The following is a 15,627-nucleotide window of genomic DNA, read 5'->3' as shown; positions in this document are numbered from 1 at the left end:
AGAACTGAGCATGTGGAGAGACGTTCGTTCATCCAGCACAAAGGGAACGGGTTGCAGGAGAAACCCTTACTCTAGTTTCTCAGTCTGTTTCCTAGTGCCGGTTTGAAGTGCCTGCCGTTTTCACTGTAAAACCGAGTTGGTGCTTGTACATCCCCATATATATTATGGAGTGGAGTTTGCAACTGAAAAGAAACTTTGTGTTCCCTTCAAGCTAGGTGAAGGACGGCTTTCACACACACTTTTCTCTCAGAACTGAGCATGTGGAGAGAAGTTCGTTCATCCAGCACAAAGGGAACGGGTTGCAGGAGAAACCCTGACTCTGGTTTCTCAGTCTGTTTCCTAGTGCCGGTTTGAAGTGCCTGCCGTTTTCACTGTACAACAGAGTTGGAGCTTGTACCTCCCCATATATATGTATGGAGTGGAGTTTGCAACTGAAAAGAAAGTTTGTGTTCCCTTCAAGCTAGGTGAAGGACGGCTTTCACACCCATTTATCTCTCAGAACTGAGCATGTGGAGAGACGTTCGTTCATCCAGCACAAAGGGAACGGGTTGCAGGAGAAACCCTTACTCTGGTTTCTCAGTCTGTTTCTTAGTGCCGGTTTGAAGTGCTTGCCGTTTTCACTGTAAAACCGAGTTGGAGCTTGTTCCACCACATATATATGTATGGAGTGGAGTTTGCAACTGAAAAGAAACTTTGTGTTCCCTTCAAGATAGGTGAAGGACGGCTTTCACACACACTTATCTCTCAGAACTGAGCATGTGGAGAGACGTTCGTTCATCCAGCACAAAGGGAACGGGTTGCAGGAGAAACCCTTACTCTGGTTTCTCAGTCTGTTTCCTAGTTCCGGTTTGAAGTGCCTGCCGTTTTCACTGTAAAACCGAGTTGGAGCTTGTACCTCCCCATATATATGTATGGAGTGGAGTTTGCAACTGAAAAGAAACTTTGTGTTCCCTCCAAGCTAGGTGAAGTACGGATTTCACACACACTTATCTCTCAGAACTGAGCATGTGGAGAGAAGTTCGTTCATCCAGCACAAAGGGAACGGGTTGCAGGAGAAACCCTTACTCTGGATTCTCAGTCTGTTTCCTAGTGCCGGTTTGAAGTGCCTGCCTTTTTCACTGTAAAACCGAGTTGGAGCTTGTACCTCCCCATATATATGTATGGAGTGGAGTTTGCAACTGAAAAGAAAGTTTGTGTTCCCTTCAAGCTAGGTGAAGGACGGCTTTCACACACACTTATCTCTCAGAACTGAGCATGTGGAGAGACGTTCGTTCATCCAGCACAAAGGGAACGGGTTGCAGGATAAACCCTTAGTCTAGTTTCTCAGTCTGTTTCCTAGTGCCGGTTTGAAGTGCCTGCCGTTTTCACTGTAAAACCGAGTTGGAGCTTGTACCTCCCCATATATATGTATGGAGTGGAGTTTGCTACTGAAAAGAAAGTTTGTGTTCCCTTCAAGCTAGGTGAAGGACGGCTTTCACACACACTTATCTCTCAGAACTGAGCATGTGGAGAGACGTTCGTTCATCCAGCACAAAGGGAACGGGTTGCAGGAGAAACCCTTACCCTAGTTTCTCAGTCTGTTTCCTAGTGCCGGTTTGAAGTGCCTGCCGTTTTCACTGTAAAACCGAGTTGGTGCTTGTACATCCCCATATATATTATGGAGTGGAGTTTGCAACTGAAAAGAAACTTTGTGTTCCCTTCAAGCTAGGTGAAGGACGGCTTTCACACACACTTTTCTCTCAGAACTGAGCATGTGGAGAGAAGTTCGTTCATCCAGCACAAAGGGAACGGGTTGCAGGAGAAACCCTGACTCTGGTTTCTCAGTCTGTTTCCTAGTGCCGGTTTGAAGTGCCTGCCGTTTTCACTGTACAACAGAGTTGGAGCTTGTACCTCCCCATATATATGTATGGAGTGGATTTTGCAACTGAAAAGAAAGTTTGTGTTCCCTTCAAGCTAGGTGAAGGACGGCTTTCACACCCATTTATCTCTCAGAACTGAGCATGTGGAGAGACGTTCGTTCATCCAGCACAAAGGGAACGGGTTGCAGGAGAAACCCTTACTCTGGTTTCTCAGTCTGTTTCTTAGTGCCGGTTTGAAGTGCTTGCCGTTTTCACTGTAAAACCGAGTTGGAGCTTGCACCTCCCCATATATATGTGTGGAGTGGAGATTGCAACTGAAAAGAAACTTTGTGTTCCCTTCAAGCTAGGTGAAGGACGGCTTTCACACACACTTATCTCTCAGAACTGAGCATGTGGAGAGACGTTCGTTCATCCAGCACAAAGGGAACGGGTTGCAGGAGAAACCCTTACTCTAGTTTCTCAGTCTGTTTCCTAGTGCCGGTTTGAAGTGCCTGCCGTTTTCACTGTAAAACCGAGTTGGAGCTTGTACCTCCCCATATATATGTATGGAGTGGAGTTTGCAACTGAAAAGAAACTTTGTGTTCCCTTCAAGCTAGGTGAAGGACGGCTTTCACACACACTTATCTCTCAGAACTGAGCATGTGGAGAGACGTTCGTTCAACCAGCACAAAGGGAACGGGTTGCAGGAGTAACCCTGACTCTGGTTTCTCAGTCTGTTTCCTAGTGCCGGTTTGAAGTGCCTGCCGTTTTCACTGTAAAACCGAGTTGGGGCTTGTTCCACCCCATATATATGTATGGAGTGGAGTTTGCAACTGAAAAGAAACTTTGTGTTCCATTCAAGCTAGGTGAAGGACGGCTTTCACACACACTTATCTCTCAGAACTGAGCATGTGGAGAGACGTTCGTTCATCCAGCACAAAGGAACGGGTTGCAGGAGAAACCCTGACTCTGGTTTCTCAGTCTGTTTCCTAGTGCCGGTTTGAAGTGCCTGCATTTTTCACGGTAAAACCGAGGTGGAACTTGTACTTCCCCATATATATGTATGGAGTGGAGTTTGCAACTGAAAAGAAACTTTGTGTTCCCTTCAAGCTAGGTGAAGGACGGCTTTCACACACACTTATCTCTCAAAACTGAGCATGTGGAGAGACGATCGTTCATCCAGCACAAAGGGAACGGGTTGCTGGAGAAACCCTGACTCTGGTTTCTCAGTCTGTTTCCTAGTGCTTGTTTGAAGTGCTTGCCGTTTTCACTGTAAAACCGAGTTGGAGCTTGTACCTCCCCATATATATGTATGGAGTGGAGTTTGCAACTGAAAAGAAACTTTGTGTTCCCTTCAAGCTAGGTGAAGGACGGCTTTCACACACACTTATCTCTCAGAACTGAGCATGTGGAGAGACATTCGTTCATCCAGCACAAAGGGAACGGGTTGCAGGAGAAACCCTTACTCTGGATTCTCAGTCTGTTTCCTAGTGCCGGTTTGAAGTGCCTGCCGTTTTCACTGTAAACCCGAGTTGGAGCTTGTACCTCCCCATATATATGTATGGAGTGGAGTTGGCAACTGAAAAGAAACTTTGTGTTCCCTTCAAGCTAGGTGAAGGACGGCTTTCACACACACTTATCTCTCAGAACTGAGCATGTGGAGAGACGTTCGTTCATCCAGCACAAAGGGAACGGGTTGCAGGAGAAACCCTTACTCTGGTTTCTCAGTCTGTTTCCTAGTGCCGGTTTGAAGTGCCTGCCGTTTTCACTGTAAAACCGAGTTGGAGCTTGTACCTCCCCATATATATGTATGGAGTGGAGTTTGCAACTGAAAAGAAACTTTGTGTTCCCTTCAAGCTAGGTGAAGGACGGCTTTCACACACACTTATCTCTCAGAACTGAGCATGTGGAGAGACGTTCGTTCATCCAGCACAAAGGAAACGGGTTGCAGGAGAAACCCTTACTCTTGTTTCTCAGTCTGTTTCTTAGTGCCGGTTTGAAGTGCCTGCCTTTTTCACTGTAAAACCGAGTTGGAGTTTGTACCTCCCCATATATATGTATGGAGTGGAGTTTGCAACTGAAAAGAAACTTTGTGTTCCCTTCAAGCTAGGTGAAGGACGGCTTTCACACACACATATCTCTCAGAACTGAGCATTTGGAGAGACGTTCGTTCATCCAGCACAAAGGGAACGGGTTGCAGGAGAAACCCTTACTCTGGTTTCTCAGTCTGTTTCCTAGTGCCGGTTTGAATTGCCTGCCGTTTTCACTGTAAAACCGAGTTGGAAATTGTACCTCCCCATATATATGTATGGAGTGGATTTTGCAACTGAAAAGAAACTTTGTGTTCCCTTCAAACTAGGTGAAGGACGGCTTTCGCACACACTTATCTCTCAGAACTGAGCATGTGGATAGACGATCGTTCATCCAGCACAAAGGGAACGGGTTGCAGGAGAAACCCTTACTGTGGTTTCTCAGTCTGTTTCCTAGTGCCGGTCTGAAGTGCCTGCCGTTTTCACTGTAAAACCGAGTTGGAGCTAGTTCCACCCCATATGTATGTTTGGAATGGAGTTTGCAACTGAAAAGAAACTTTGTGTTCCCTTCAAGCTAGGTGAAGGACGGCTTTCACACACACTTTTCTCTCAGAACTGAGCATGTGGAGAGACGTTCTTTCATCCAGCACAAAGGGAACGGGTTGCAGGAGAAACCCTTACTCTGGTTTCTCAGTCTGTTTCCTAGTGCCGGTTTGAAGTGCCTGCCGTTTTCACTGTAAAACCGAGTTGGAGCTTGTTCCACCCCATATGTATGTATGGAATGGAGTTTGCAACTGAAAAGAAACTTTGTTTTCCCTTCAAGCTAGGTGAAGGACGGCTTTCACACACAATTATCTCTCAGAACTGAGCATGTGGAGAGACGTTCGTTCATCCAGCAAAAAGGGAACGGGTTGCAGGAGAAACCCTTACTCTGGTTTCTCAGTCTGTTTCCTAGTGCCGGTTTGAAGTGCCTACCGTTTTCACTGTAAAACCGTGTTGGAGCTTGTACCTCCCCATATATATGTATGGAGTGGAGTTTGCAACTGAAAAGAAACTTTGTGTTCCCTTCAAGCTAGGTGAAGGACGGCTTTCACACACACTTATCTCTCAGAACTGAGCATGTGGAGAGACGTTCGTTCATCCAGCACAAAGGGAACGGGTTGCAGGAGAAACCTTTACTCTGGTTTCTCAGTCTGTTTCCTAGTGCCGGTTTGAAGTGCCTGCCGTTTTCACTGTAAAACCGAGTTGGAGCTAGTTCCACCCCATATGTATGTTTGGAATGGAGTTTGCAACTGAAAAGAAACTTTGTGTTCCCTTCAAGCTAGGTGAAGGACGGCTTTCACACACACTTTTCTCTCAGAACTGAGCATGTGGAGAGACGTTCTTTCATCCAGCACAAAGGGAACGGGTTGAAGGAGAAACCCTTACTCTGGTTTCTCAGTCTGTTTCCTAGTGCCGGTTTGAAGTGCCTGCCGTTTTCACTGTAAAACCGAGTTGGAGCTTGTACCTCCCCATATATATGTATGGAGTGGAGTTTGCAACTGAAAAGAAACTTTGTGTTCCCTTCAAGCTAGGTGAAGGACGGCTTTCACACACACTTATATGTCAGAACTGAGCATGTGGAGAGACGTTCGTTCATCCAGCACAAAGGGAACGGGTTGCAGGAGAAACCCTTTCTCTTGTTTCTCAGTCTGTTTCTTAGTGCCGGTTTGAAGTGCCTGCCGTTTTCACTGTAAAACCGAGTTGGAGCTTGTTCCACCACATATATATGTATGGAGGGGAGTTTGCAACTGAAAAGAAACTTTGTGTTCCCTTCAAGCTAGGTGAAGGACGGCTTTCACACACACATATCTCTCAGAACTGAGCATTTGGAGAGACGTTCGTTCATCCAGCACAAAGGGAACGGGTTGCAGGAGAAACCCTTACTCTGGTTTCTCAGTCTGTTTCCTAGTGCCGGTTTGAAGTGCCTGCCGTTTTCACGGTAAAACCGAGGTGGAGCTTGTACTTCCCCATATATATGTATGGAGTGGAGTTTGCAACTGAAAAGAAACTTTGTGTTCCCTTCAAGCTAGGTGAAGGACGGCTTTCACACACACTTATCTCTCAAAACTGAGCATGTGGAGAGACGATCGTTCATCCAGCACAAAGGGAACGGGTTGCTGGAGAAACCCTGACTCTGGTTTCTCAGTCTGTTTCCTAGTGCCTGTTTGAAGTGCTTGCCTTTTTCACGGTAAAACCGAGTTGGAGCTTGTACCTCCCCATATATATGTATGGAGTGGAGTTTGCAACTGAAAAGAAACTTTGGGTTCCCTTCAAGCTAGGTGAAGGACGGCTTTCACACACACTTATCTCTGAACTGAGCATGTGGAGAGACGTTCGTTCATCCAGCACAAAGGGAACGGGTTGCAGGAGAAACCCTTACTCTGGTTTCTCAGTCTGTTTCCTAGTGCCGGTTTGAAGTGCCTGCCGTTTTCACTGTAAATCCGAGTTGGAGCTTGTACCTCCCCATATATATGTATGGAGTGGAGTTTGCAACTGAAAAGAAACTTTGTGTTCCCTTCAAGCTAGGTGAAGGACGGCTTTCACACACACTTATCTGTCAGAACTGAGCATGTGGAGAGACTTTCGTTCATCCAGCACAAAGGGAACGGGTTGCAGGAGAAACCCTTTCTCTTGTTTCTCAGTCTGTTTCTTAGTGCCGGTTTGAAGTGCCTTCCGTTTTCACTGTAAAACCGAGTTGGAGCTTGTTCCACCACATATATATGTATGGAGGGGAGTTTGCAACTGAAAAGAAACTTTGTGTTCCCTTCAAGCTAGGTGAAGGACGGCTTTCACACACACATATCTCTCAGAACTGAGCATTTGGAGAGACGTTCGTTCATCCAGCACAAAGGGAAAGGTTGCAGGAGAAACCCTTACTCTGGTTTCTCAGTCTGTTTCCTAGTGCCGGTTTGAAGTGCCTGCCGTTTTCACTGTAAAACCGAGTTGGAGCTTGTACCTCCCCATATATATGTATGGAGTGGAGTTGGCAACTGAAAAGAAACTTTGTGTTCCCTTCAAGCTAGGTGAAGGACGGCTTTCACACACACTTATCTCTCAGAACTGAGCATGTGGAGAGACGTTCGTTCATCCAGCACCAAGGGAACGGGTTGCAGGAGAAACCCTGACTCTGGTTTCTCAGTCTGTTTCCTAGTGTCGGTTTGAAGTGCCTGCCGTTTTCACTGTAAAACCGAGTTGGAGCTTGTACCTCCCCATATATATGTATGGAGTGGAGTTTGCAACTGAAAAGAAAGTTTGTGTTCCCTTCAAGCTAGGTGAAGGACGGCTTTCACACACACTTATCTCTCAGAACTGAGCATGTGGAGAGACGTTCGTTCATCCAGCACAAAGGAAACGGGTTGCAGGAGAAACCCTTACTCTTGTTTCTCAGTCTGTTTCTTAGTGCCGGTTTGAAGTGCCTGCCGTTTTCACTGTAAAACCGAGTTGGAGCTTGTTCCACCACATATATATGTATGGAGTGGAGTTTGCAACTGAAAAGAAACTTTGTGTTCCCTTCAAGCTAGGTGAAGGACGGCTTTCACACACACATATCTCTCAGAACTGAGCATTTGGAGAGACGTTCGTTCATCCAGCACAAAGGGAACGGGTTGCAGGAGAAACCCTTACTCTGGTTTCTCAGTCTGTTTCCTAGTGCCGGTTTGAAGTGCCTGCCGTTTTCACTGTAAAACCGAGTTGGAAATTGTACCTCCCCATATATATGTATGGAGTGGAGTTTGCAACTGAAAAGGAACTTTGTGTTCCCTTCAAGCTAGGTGAAGGACGTCTTTCGCACACACTTATCTCTCAGAACTGAGCATGTGGATAGACGATCGTTCATCCAGCACAAAGGGAACGGGTTGCAGGAGAAACCCTTACTCTGGTTTCTCAGTCTGTTTCCTAGTGCCGGTTTGAAGTGCCTGCCGTTTTCACTGTAAAACCGAGTTGGAGCTTGTTCCACCCCATATGTATGTATGGAATGGAGTTTGCAACTGAAAAGAAACTTTGTGTTCCCTTCAAGCTAGGTGAAGGACGGCTTTCACACACACTTATCTTTCAGAACTGAGCATGTGGAGAGACGTTCGTTCATCCAGCACAAAGGGAACGGGTTGCAGGAGAAACCCTTACTGTGGTTTCTCAGTCTGTTTCCTAGTGCCGGTTTGAAGTGCCTGCCGTTTTCACTGTAAAACCGAGTTGGAGCTAGTTCCACCCCATATGTATGTTTGGAATGGAGTTTGCAACTGAAAAGAAACTTTGTGTTCCCTTCAAGCTAGGTGAAGGACGGCTTTCACACACACTTTTCTCTCAGAACTGAGCATGTGGAGAGACGTTCTTTCATCCAGCACAAAGGGAACGGGTTGCAGGAGAAACCCTTACTCTGGTTTCTCAGTCTGTTTCCTAGTGCCGGTTTGAAGTGCCTGCCGTTTTCACTGTAAAACCGAGTTGGAGCTTGTTCCACCCCATATGTATGTATGGAATGGAGTTTGCAACTGAAAAGAAACTTTGTTTTCCCTTCAAGCTAGGTGAAGGACGGCTTTCACACACAATTATCTCTCAGAACTGAGCATGTGGAGAGACGTTCGTTCATCCAGCAAAAAGGGAACGGGTTGCAGGAGAAACCCTTACTCTGGTTTCTCAGTCTGTTTCCTAGTGCCGGTTTGAAGTGCCTGCCGTTTTCACTGTAAAACCGTGTTGGAGCTAGTACCTCCCCATATATATGTATGGAGTGGAGTTTGCAACTGAAAAGAAACTTTGGGTTCCCTTCAAGCTAGGTGAAGGACGGCTTTCACACACACTTATCTCTCAGAACTGAGCATGTGGAGAGACGTTCGTTCATCCAGCACAAAGGAAACGGGTTGCAGGAGAAACCCTTACTCTGGTTTCTCAGTCTGTTTCCTAGTGCCGGTTTGAAGTGCCTGCCGTTTTCACTGTAAAACCGTGTTGGAGCTTGTACCTCCTCATATATATGTATGGAGTGGAGTTTGCAACTGAAAAGAAACTTTGGGTTCCCTTCAAGCTAGGTGAAGGACGGCTTTCACACACACTTATCTCTGAACTGAGCATGTGGAGAGACGTTCGTTCATCCAGCACAAAGGGAACGGGTTGCAGGAGAAACCCTTACTCTGGTTTCTCAGTCTGTTTCCTAGTGCCGGTTTGAAGTGCCTGCCGTTTTCACTGTAAATCCGAGTTGGAGCTTGTACCTCCCCATATATATGTATGGAGTGGAGTTTGCAACTGAAAAGAAACTTTGTGTTCCCTTCAAGCTAGGTGAAGGACGGCTTTCACACACACTTATCTGTCAGAACTGAGCATGTGGAGAGACGTTCGTTCATCCAGCACAAAGGGAACGGGTTGCAGGAGAAACCCTTTCTCTTGTTTCTCAGTCTGTTTCTTAGTGCCGGTTTGAAGTGCCTGCCGTTTTCACTGTAAAACCGAGTTGGAGCTTGTTCCACCACATATATATGTATGGAGGGGAGTTTGCAACTGAAAAGAAACTTTGTGTTCCCTTCAAGCTAGGTGAAGGACGGCTTTCACACACACATATCTCTCAGAACTGAGCATTTGGAGAGACGTTCGTTCATCCAGCACAAAGGGAAAGGTTGCAGGAGAAACCCTTACTCTGGTTTCTCAGTCTGTTTCCTAGTGCCGGTTTGAAGTGCCTGCCGTTTTCACTGTAAAACCGAGTTGGATCTTGTACCTCCCCATATATATGTATGGAGTGGAGTTGGCAACTGAAAAGAAACTTTGTGTTCCCTTCAAGCTAGGTGAAGGACGGCTTTCACACACACTTATCTCTCAGAACTGAGCATGTGGAGAGACGTTCGTTCATCCAGCACCAAGGGAACGGGTTGCAGGAGAAACCCTGACTCTGGTTTCTCAGTCTGTTTCCTAGTGTCGGTTTGAAGTGCCTGCCGTTTTCACTGTAAAACCGAGTTGGAGCTTGTACCTCCCCATATATATGTATGGAGTGGAGTTTGCAACTGAAAAGAAAGTTTGTGTTCCCTTCAAGCTAGGTGAAGGACGGCTTTCACACACACTTATCTCTCAGAACTGAGCATGTGGAGAGACGTTCGTTCATCTAGCACCAAGGGAACGGGTTGCAGGAGAAACCCTTACTCTGGTTTCTCAGTCTGTTTCCTAGTGCCGGTTTGAAGTGCCTGCCGTTTTCACTGTAAAACCGAGTTGGAGCTTGTACCTCCCCATATATATGTATGGAGTGGAGTTTGCAACTGAAAAGAAACTTTGTGTTCCCTTCAAGCTAGGTGAAGGACGGCTTTCACACACACTTATCTCTCAGAACTGAGCATGTGGAGAGACGTTCGTTCATCCAGCACAAAGGGAACGGGTTGCAGGAGAAACCCTTACTCTGGTTTCTCAGTCTGTTTCCTAGTGCCGGTTTGAAGTGCCTGCCGTTTTCACTGTAAAACCGAGTTGGAACTTGTACCTCCCCATATATATGTATGGAGTGGATTTTGCAACTGAAAAGAAACTTTGTGTTCCCTTCAAGCTAGGTGAAGGACGGCTTTCGCACACACTTATCTCTCAGAACTGAGCATGTGGAGAGACGATCGTTCATCCAGCACAAAGGGAACGGGTTGCAGGAGAAACCCTTACTCTGGTTTCTCAGTCTGTTTCCTAGTGCCGGTTTGAAGTGCCTGCCGTTTTCACTGTAAAACCGAGTTGGAGCTTGTTCCACCCCATATGTATGTATGGAATGGAGTTTGCAACTGAAAAGAAACTTTGTGTTCCCTTCAAGCTAGGTGAAGGACGGCTTTCACACACACTTATTTCTCAGAACTGAGCATGTGGAGAGACGTTCGTTCATCCAGCACAAAGGGAAAGGGTTGCAGGAGAAACCCTTACTCTGGTTTCTCAGTCTGTTTCCTAGTGCCGGTTTGAAGTGCCTGCCGTTTTCACTGTAAAACCGAGTTGGAGCTTGTACCTCCCCATATATATGTATGGAGTGGAGTTTGCAACTGAAAAGAAACTTTGTGTTCCCTTCAAGCTAGGTGAAGGACGGCTTTCACACACACTTATCTCTCAGAACTGAGCATGTGGAGAGACGTTCGTTCATCCAGCACAAAGGAAACGGGTTGCAGGAGAAACCCTTACTCTTGTTTCTCAGTCTGTTTCTTAGTGCCGGTTTGAAGTGCCTGCCGTTTTCACTGTAAAACCGAGTTGGAGCTTGTTCCACAACATATATATGTATGGAGTGGAGTTTGCAACTGAAAAGAATCTTTGTGTTCCCTTCAAACTAGGTGAAGGACGGCTTTCACACACACATATCTCTCAGAACTGAGCATTTGGAGAGACGTTCGTTCATCCAGCACAAAGGGAACGGGTTGCAGGAGAAACCCTTACTCTGGTTTCTCAGTCTGTTTCCTAGTGCCGGTTTGAAGTGCCTGCCGTTTTCACTGTAAAACCGAGTTGGAAATTGTACCTCCCCATATATATGTATGGAGTGGAGTTTGCAACTGAAAAGGAACTTTGTGTTCCCTTCAAGCTAGGTGAAGGACGGCTTTCGCACACACTTATCTCTCAGAACTGAGCATGTGGATAGACGATCGTTCATCCAGCACAAAGGGAACGGGTTGCAGGAGAAACCCTTACTCTGGTTTCTCAGTCTGTTTCCTAGTGCCGGTTTGAAGTGCCTGCCGTTTTCACTGTAAAACCGAGTTTGAGCTTGTTCCACCCATATGTATGTATGGAATGGAGTTTGCAACTGAAAAGAAACTTTGTGTTCCCTTCAAGCTAGGTGAAGGACGGCTTTCACACACACTTATCTTTCAGAACTGAGCATGTGGAGAGACGTTCGTTCATCCAGCACAAATGGAACGGGTTGCAGGAGAAACCCTTACTGTGGTTTCTCAGTCTGTTTCCTAGTGCCGGTTTGAAGTGCCTGCCGTTTTCACTGTAAAACCGAGTTGGAGCTAGTTCCACCCCATATGTATGTTTGGAATGGAGTTTGCAACTGAAAAGAAACTTTGTGTTCCCTTCAAGCTAGGTGAAGGACGGCTTTCACACACACTTTTCTCTCAGAACTGAGCATGTGGAGAGACGTTCTTTCATCCAGCACAAAGGGAACGGTTTGCAGGAGAAACCCTTACTCTGGTTTCTCAGTCTGTTTCCTAGTGCCGGTTTGAAGTGCCTGCCGTTTTCACTGTAAAACCGAGTTGGAGCTTGTACCTCCCCATATATATGTATGGAGTGGAGTTTGCAACTGAAAAGAAAGTTTGTGTTCCCTTCAAGCTAGGTGAAGGACGGCTTTCACACACACTTATCTCTCAGAACTGAGCATGTGGAGAGACGTTCGTTCATCTAGCACCAAGGGAACGGGTTGCAGGAGAAACCCTTACTCTGGTTTCTCAGTCTGTTTCCTAGTGCCGGTTTGAAGTGCCTGCCGTTTTCACTGTAAAACCGAGTTGGAGCTTGTACCTCCCCATATATATGTATGGAGTGGAGTTTGCAACTGAAAAGAAACTTTGTGTTCCCTTCAAGCTAGGTGAAGGACGGCTTTCACACACACTTATCTCTCAGAACTGAGCATGTGGAGAGACGTTCGTTCATCCAGCACAAAGGGAACGGGTTGCAGGAGAAACCCTTACTCTGGTTTCTCAGTCTGTTTCCTAGTGCCGGTTTGAAGTGCCTGCCGTTTTCACTGTAAAACCGAGTTGGAACTTGTACCTCCCCATATATATGTATGGAGTGGATTTTGCAACTGAAAAGAAACTTTGTGTTCCCTTCAAGCTAGGTGAAGGACGGCTTTCGCACACACTTATCTCTCAGAACTGAGCATGTGGAGAGACGTTCGTTCATCCAGCACAAAGGGAACGGGTTGCAGGAGAAACCCTTACTCTGGTTTCTCAGTCTGTTTCCTAGTGCCGGTTTGAAGTGCCTGCCGTTTTCACTGTAAAACCGAGTTGGAGCTTGTTCCACCCCATATGTATGTATGGAATGGAGTTTGCAACTGAAAAGAAACTTTGTGTTCCCTTCAAGCTAGGTGAAGGACGGCTTTCACACACACTTATCTCTCAGAACTGAGCATGTGGAGAGACGTTCGTTCATCCAGCACAAAGGGAAAGGGTTGCAGGAGAAACCCTTACTCTGGTTTCTCAGTCTGTTTCCTAGTGCCGGTTTGAAGTGCCTGCCGTTTTCACTGTAAAACCGAGTTGGAGCTTGTACCTCCCCATATATATGTATGGAGTGGAGTTTGCAACTGAAAAGAAACTTTGTGTTCCCTTCAAGCTAGGTGAAGGACGGCTTTCACACACACTTATCTCTCAGAACTGAGCATGTGGAGAGACGTTCGTTCATCCAGCACAAAGGAAACGGGTTGCAGGAGAAACCCTTACTCTTGTTTCTCAGTCTGTTTCTTAGTGCCGGTTTGAAGTGCCTGCCGTTTTCACTGTAAAACCGAGTTGGAGCTTGTTCCACCACATATATATGTATGGAGTGGAGTTTGCAACTGAAAAGAAACTTTGTGTTCCCTTCAAGCTAGGTGAAGGACGGCTTTCATACACACATATCTCTCAGAACTGAGCATTTGGAGAGACGTTCGTTCATCCAGCACAAAGGGAACGAGTTGCAGGAGAAACCCTTACTCTGGTTTCTCAGTCTGTTTCCTAGTGCCGGTTTGAAGTGCCTGCCGTTTTCACTGTAAAACCGAGTTGGAAATTGTACCTCCCCATATATATGTATGGAGTGGAGTTTGCAACTGAAAAGGAACTTTGTGTTCCCTTCAAGCTAGGTGAAGGACGGCTTTCGCACTCACTTATCTCTCAGAACTGAGCATGTGGATAGACGATCGTTCATCCAGCACAAAGGGAACGGGTTGCAGGAGAAACCCTTACTCTGGTTTCTCAGTCTGTTTCCTAGTGCCGGTTTGAAGTGCCTGCCGTTTTCACTGTAAAACCGAGTTGGAGCTTGTTCCACCCCATATGTATGTATGGAATGGAGTTTGCAACTGAAAAGAAACTTTGTGTTCCCTTCAAGCTAGGTGAAGGACGGCTTTCACACACACTTATCTTTCAGAACTGAGCATGTGGAGAGACGTTCGTTCATCCAGCACAAAGGGAACGGGTTGCAGGAGAAACCCTTACTGTGGTTTCTCAGTCTGTTTCCTAGTGCCGGTTTGAAGTGCCTGCCGTTTTCACTGTAAAACCGAGTTGGAGCTAGTTCCACCACATATGTATGTTTGGAATGGAGTTTGCAACTGAAAAGAAACTTTGTGTTCCCTTCAAGCTAGGTGAAGGACGGCTTTCACACACACTTTTCTCTCAGAACTGAGCATGTGGAGAGACGTTCTTTCATCCAGCACAAAGGGAACGGGTTGCAGGAGAAACCCTTACTCTGGTTTCTCAGTCTGTTTCCTAGTGCCGGTTTGAAGTGCCTGCCGTTTTCACTGTAAAACCGAGTTGGAGCTTGTTCCACCCCATATGTATGTATGGAATGGAGTTTGCAACTGAAAAGAAACTTTGTTTTCCCTTCAAGCTAGGTGAAGGACGGCTTTCACACACAATTATCTCTCAGAACTGAGCATGTGGAGAGACGTTCGTTCATCCAGCACAAAGGGAACGGGTTGCAGGAGAAACCCTTACTCTGGTTTCTCAGTCTGTTTCCTAGTGCCGGTTTGAAGTGCCTGCCGTTTTCACTGTAAAACCGTGTTGGAGCTTGTACCTCCCCATATATATGTATGGAGTGGAGTTTGCAACTGAAAAGAAACTTTGGGTTCCCTTCAAGCTAGGTGAAGGACGGCTTTCACACACACTTATCTCTCAGAACTGAGCATGTGGAGAGACGTTCGTTCATCCAGCACAAAGGGAACGGGTTGCAGGAGAAACCCTTACTCTGGTTTCTCAGTCTGTTTCCTAGTGCCGGTTTGAAGTGCCTGCCGTTTTCACTGTAAAACCGTGTTGGAGCTTGTACCTCCTCATATATATGTATGGAGTGGAGTTTGCAACTGAAAAGAAACTTTGGGTTCCCTTCAAGCTAGGTGAAGGACGGCTTTCACACACACTTATCTCTCAGAACTGAGCATGTGGAGAGACGTTCGTTCATCCAGCACAAAGGGAACGGGTTGCAGGAGAAACCCTTACTCTGGTTTCTCAGTCTGTTTCCTAGTGCCGGTTTGAAGTGCCTGCCGTTTTCACTGTAAAACCGAGTTGGAGCTTGTACCTCCCCATATATATGTATGGAGTGGAGTTTGCAACTGAAAAGAAACTTTGTGTTCCCTTCAAGCTAGGTGAAGGACGGCTTTCACACACACTTATCTGTCAGAACTGAGCATGTGGAGAGACGTTCGTTCATCCAGCACAAAGGGAACGGGTTGCAGGAGAAACCCTTTCTCTTGTTTCTCAGTCTGTTTATTAGTGCCGGTTTGAAGTGCCTGCCGTTTTCACTGTAAAACCGAGTTGGAGCTTGTTCCACCACATATATATGTATGGAGGGGAGTTTGCAACTGAAAAGAAACTTTGTGTTCCCTTCAAGCTAGGTGAAGGACGGGTTTCACACACACATATCTCTCAGAACTGAGCATTTGGAGAGACGTTCGTTCATCCAGCACAAAGGGAAAGGGTTGCAGGAGAAACCCTTACTCTGGTTTCTCAGTCTGTTTCCTAGTGCCGGTTTGAAGTGCCTGCCGTTTTCACTGTAAAACCGAGTTGGAGCTTGTACCTCCCCATATATATGTATGGAGTGGAGTTGGCAACTGAAAAGAAACTTTG

Source organism: Vicugna pacos, chromosome 31 (genome assembly GCF_048564905.1).
Source record: "Vicugna pacos chromosome 31, VicPac4, whole genome shotgun sequence".
NCBI classification, from domain to species: domain Eukaryota; kingdom Metazoa; phylum Chordata; class Mammalia; order Artiodactyla; family Camelidae; genus Vicugna; species Vicugna pacos.
This window is presented reverse-complemented; position numbering follows the sequence as displayed.